Source organism: Glycine soja, chromosome 5 (assembly GCF_004193775.1).
Source record: "Glycine soja cultivar W05 chromosome 5, ASM419377v2, whole genome shotgun sequence".
In the NCBI taxonomy this organism is placed as follows: domain Eukaryota; kingdom Viridiplantae; phylum Streptophyta; class Magnoliopsida; order Fabales; family Fabaceae; genus Glycine; species Glycine soja.
The window spans coordinates 10,294,516-10,300,574 of record NC_041006.1 but is presented as its reverse complement, the minus strand read 5'-3'; positions in this window follow the sequence as shown (position 1 = coordinate 10,300,574).

Below are 6,059 nucleotides of genomic sequence, written 5' to 3'. Positions count from 1 at the left end.
ACAATAATTCGGTACATGTCATACACATAACGAAAATTAAATATGTTCACATATATAATTAAAATTCTAGTTTTACATCTTTAACTCAACAAAATAAAACTTAAAAACCAACTACGGAGGAGTTGATTACAAAACACAACTCTCTCCCAAAATAACGCCAACGTCATCACGTCGGCTCGGCAGCTCCTCACCAGAATCTTACTCCCTAGACCCTGCCACTGTCATTCTGCTCCCACGAACAAGGTTCGTGATCATCACAGGTATCAACCACACGATACAAAATTGCAAGGGTGAGTTTATTATAAAAGAACCAATACCAATTCCAAATAACCACAATTAGCAAGGAACATAGGCAAACATGATAAGCATACGCAACAATCATTATTCAACACTCATATCCAACAAATATTCATCATTCACATCCAACAATTACTCATCATCTATCCATGGACCCAATCAAGACTACACAGAATGATGCATGCACCTGACTCAACACTCAGATACAATGTGGTACATACCAACAACAACAAAACCTCAGGAAATAGCCTAAGCGTGTCCACAAGACACTCTCACTTAGGGAACTGTGCTGAGTTTGTCGAGACCACCTGGTTGTGCACGTAACAACCCCCCTCCCATAGGTGATCAGCCTGGGAGCCCAAAGGTGTTCCCTACCAGGTGACAAGCCCCCTAGTACAAAGTACACTTGGCCACAGTTACTCTATTTCCTGTGTCGTATGAGCTATGATCACGGCCAAAAGTAAGTGCCAAAGACCATGGACCAATTAAAGCGCCTAAGCATCCCCTCAGAAATGCTTAGATTCTCTAACCACGCTAGTTACCCACGTTTGGGCCATCCGACAAGGTCAGTGCACTATATCCCCCATGACATACACTCCATACGATGTATGATCATGGCCAAAAGCTAGTGCCAAAGACCCTGGAAGGTCAGTGCACAGTGCCCCCCACGAACATACACAACATGCACATGCCAATGCATTTCCAACATCAATCAACATTCCATTTCCATGTCATTTACAACATAAATATCATCTCATCTCAATGACGTTATCAACAACAACAACAACCTCATTTCATATTCATATATTCATCAATAATAACAATTCATGTTGACATGGTCTTTATTAACAATGTCATCTCAAATGAATATCATCATAATTATCATTATCATCACATATCAATTAAAATCCTCAATAGCAACATCAGCAACAATTCAAACAAACACAACAATATCATTTCCACACGCACGGTCTTCAAACAACACATTTCAAACAACCAAAACAATATCATTCATCACAATACATATATATATATATATATATCGCATCCCATTAGTTAAAACGTAATTTTCTTTGAAGAAAAATCAGCATGCAACAGGGACAGGCAGATATCCTCATAGCTAGGTTCCCTGACCCTAACTATGGTGTTAAAACGGTAAATTTTATAATAAACTCCCCTTACCTATCGTGAGCTACCTTGCGGATTCCTCGTCGCGTCACTTGAAGATTCCTTTTCGTCCTTGCTCGTCGATTCCACGCAAGCCTCCACTATGCCAAAACGAAGGAGACTTAGTATGGATTCCATAAAACAAAGCTAGTAACAGTGCTCTGGGTCAAACACCCACATCACTACATGAAAGAGCTGAGAGCATTTTGGGTTTTTCAAAGGAACATCATTCAGAAATTCCGACCATGCCAATGTGACCAGGGTTCAGTGTAGGTTACGAAATTAACATGCATTTCATGAAAGGATAACATTTACAAAGTCTCTTTCTCTAAGGTTTTTCAAAAGAAGCATAAGACATGCAACGGCGGTTCCAAAGTCAGAAAAGATGCAAAGACAAGATGAAACGAAAGGTCAGATTAGCGTTTCATTCTCTACCGAAACCGCAAGCCAAGTTGGAAAATTCCGCTCCAATCGACGGGTTCCTCTCGTTGTGGAGTTTCAATGGAGAACAACGATGGTTTGTGGTGGCTAATGGTGGCTATGGGTGATGGAGAAAGTGCTTGGGACTTTAGAAATGTCTTTGGAAGAAAGAAAGAAGAAGAAATGACGTTTTTCCTAAGCTACACGAAAGCAAAGGCTGAAATGCTTAAATAAGAGATGCTCTCGGGAACGGAAGCTTCTAGCACACTCCAGACATCTTCGCAGAGATCCCAATTGTCAGATCATGGAAAATTGTCTTGTGAAGTTGTCGACCAAATTTCGAGAAGATCCAACGGTTAACGAAGGCTGGGAAGCATTTTTACCGAGGCAGCTTCATGTAGCTTTCTCTAGAAGCTTCATTAAGAGGCTTCCTCCAGAAGCTTCCTTGTGGCTTCTTTGAGAAGCTAGATCCTTATCTATCCACACCCCTCTATTAACTAAATTAACCTCCTTAAAAATAATTACGGATGAAAATAACGCAACAAAGAATCAAACATCAAATATAATTTCTAATATAATATATATATATATATATATATATATATATATATATATATTTCAGGGTGTTACACTAAGCCCCTATACTTAGTGAATTTTCTGAATTTCATGGTGTCGCTAAGTGCAACCGTTCTGAGCTTAGCGCAAATCTGCTGTGGCAATCATTAGGCTTAGCGGGCAAATGCCAGCTAAGCCGATTATGCAGAAGCAGAATTTTCTACAACATCCACTAAGTGGCCCCACGTGTCGCTAAGTGGTAGTGTGTATTTTGTGAAGGCAAGCTAAGCAGACCATGTCTCGCTAAGCCACCAATTCCTTTTTCAGTTTTATTTTTTATTTTTTGAATTTGAATAACTTATGTCCTGATTAACAGTTTAGTCCCTTTATTTGTAGATGGCCTCTAGGAAACACAAGAGTATCGGTTCAAGACCCACAACTCAATATGATACAAGGAGATTTCACTCCTTAGATGCATGGAACTGGTACACGGATAATGTATTGGGGAGAAACATCTTGCCGGTGGAGCTCTACCACATTGAGTTTGATGATTTTAAGACTGAGTTGGAGAGGCGTAATCTCCATAAATGCCTCACCAATTTGGTTGATGGGAGCATAGATGTGGCTTTGGTGAAAGAGTACTATGCAAACCTATACAACTCTGAGAGTCCTTCACCAAAGCAAGCCAGGGTCAGAGGCCATCTAGTGAAGATCGACACTGACAGCCTCAACACATTCCTAGAGACACATGTGGTGTTGGCAAGGGGTGAGACTTTGCCCACATACTCCAGATACTACAGGCTGCCTTCAGATCCTAGGGAGATTGAGGCTACCCTATGCATACCAGGCCGAGGGTTCATCTTGAATGCCGAGGGCCATAGTGGGAGGACTTGAGGAAGGACTTGATGACTTTAGCCCAGGTGTGGAGTGTTCTCTCATACTCCAACCTGGCCCCCACATCTCACACATCTAACCTGACAGTGGACAGAGCTAGGCTAATCTTTGGCTTAGTCTCTCGCATGGACATGAACATAGGAGCTCTTATTTCTGGCCAGATGACTTCTATAGCCCAATCTAACTCTTCTAGACTTGGGTTTCTTGCTCTGATCACCACCCTATGTCGAGCCAGAGGGGTTATCTCTGACAACCTCACTTTTGAGCGCCTGAGCCTGATCATTAACTTGGCCTACATCAGGAAGAACTATTGGAATCCTGATGATCTGACAGTTGCTATACGAGGGGCTAGGAGGGCGAGGGCGAGGCCAGCTGATCTTCCTTCCACATCTGTAGCTCCTACTCCAGCATCCACTTCAGCATCTCCTTCAGTCCCAGCTCAGATGGATTCTCAGCGCTTTGAAGCCATGCTTCAGAGCATTCATCAGGGACAAATCATTTTACTTCAGAGTTTACAGGTGGTGGCGCCTCCAAGATCCATTCCTTCAATTGAGCAGTTTCTGGAGAGGGTAGCCTAGCCTGGGGCCCAACCTTCTCTTCATAGGGAAGATGAAGGCCCCACAGCCTAGGTACTATTCACTTCTGACAAGTGCACCAGATCGCGCAAGTAGTATAAAACGGTAAAAACTGAGTATCGAACTCTCGGGGAACTTGTGTTACTTGGTAAAGCTATTTCAGTAAACAGGTGTCTAGTGTGAAAAGAGATTATTTATATGAACAGATATGTAAACTAATTATTAAAAAAGGAAAATCACGTGAGAAATGATGTGTGAAGACAAGAAGGTGACACGTTGGTCTTCCTAGTAGGTGCCTGATGCTCAAAGGATATTCTCTATTTAACAATGCTTATGTGTTCTATGGTGTCTCTTGAAATGCTAAACCCCGATTCCTCATGATAGTCTAGTCTAATCCTGATCAAGCATCGTCTGCAGATTCCTCTTGTTGGACTAAACTCAACCATGACCGCATTAAGACAAACATACAACAACTAGGTTACCGTACCCCGGTTCCTCGTGAAAATATGACAAACTAGCCCCGTCCTATCAAGTTCTAAGAATCAGACCAGTTTCCACTGTTGAATGATCCTAAGGACACATGCATCTACCTGATCAAGGTAAAGGCATGGTAGAATGATGTTCTGATAGCACAGTGAACACACAAAACATCATCAAATAGATAAAAAGATATTTACATCAAGTACCTAGAAGGAAGATCAAACACAGGATTTAGCTTTCCATAACTGGGAAGCTTCCTTTACAACAAAGAAAAGAGAAAGATGAAAGATTGTAGAAATACAAGTGGTGGGGATGTCTCCTCCGCCTCTAGGACCTCTCAATCACTTACAAGCTCAGCTCATGCTCTCAGGGCGGCTTCCTTTTCCAGCTCTGGTCTCTGCAGATCTTCACACAACAAAATCTCTCAAACTCTCTGGAATTTGGACCTCTCTCTCTCTAGAACTGAAGACATGCAAGAGCTCCTCAAGAAAAATGGCCAAACTCTCCCTCTAAATTTGATTTCAGGCTTAAATAGGTGGCTTTGTTCGTGCTCGTGCGCTTAGCGTAACTCTGATCCGCTCAGTGCACATTAGTGAATATTGGCTTAGCGCGTGCTTTTCTCGCTCAGCGAATGGACTGAAGCGGTGCGCTTAGCGGGATGACCCTTCACTTAGAGAACATGCACAACTGATTCTTCCTCGCGCTCAACCGAGGAGGGTTGCGCTCAGCGGATGGCTCGCTAAGCCAGCAGATTGGCTTAACGAGAAGGTGAAAATCAACACTTCACAAACTTGCCTAATTAACCTGAAATTGAGAGAAAATGATTATTAAACACAAAAAATAGAATTACTAAGTATTTATTACTTATCTTTAACTAAAAGAACTTATAACACTACAAAATAACCATAAATTGGAGGAGTTTGATACAATTTACACAAGTTTTAAACACAAAAGTTAGTCGTATTCACCGACTAACAGGTACCACAACATGTAAAGGATGCGTCATCTGAGGCCACCATTCCAGAGTCATTCATTGTAGAGGAGGAGGCAGGTGGGACACGGGTTAGATAGGAAGTTGCTGCTACTCCTGAGAGGTTTCGAGAGGTCACATCAGATTCACCCACACCAGTGGTGGTGGTGGACCTATCCTCACCTCAGCATGCAGTAGACCCCTCCACTCCTATACTCAAGATACCAGAGGACTCGACCACACCAGTCCTGACTGTGAATACTTCTCCTCCAGCTACTCCAGTAATATTTGTAATAAGGTCAAATACAAATTAAAGTGGAAGGTTGGTGAGAAAGCTAATTGTATTGAAAGAAATATTTGGATGAGTCTAGGATTTGTGCTCTCTAAGAATCTAAGCCATTGAATCCTAGAAAAACCAATTATTTTTGTAGCCAAGCCTCACTACAAGCCTGTAAAAGTCCTTCTGATTCTATTTATGCATTTCTGACTTTATGGCTTGAGATGAAGTTCAAAGATTGGACCTCTTGCTAGTTGTTATTGATGAATAGCTTAAACACTTGTGCTTGAGTGAAACAGAAGTCGTGAGACTGTGGTTTAAGCTGCTTTCCTTGATATCTGTCTCATGCCTAACTTCATCTAATTGTACAGGTTACATTTTATTCTTCTCATTGAATAACTACATGCTTTGTGAAAGACAAGTG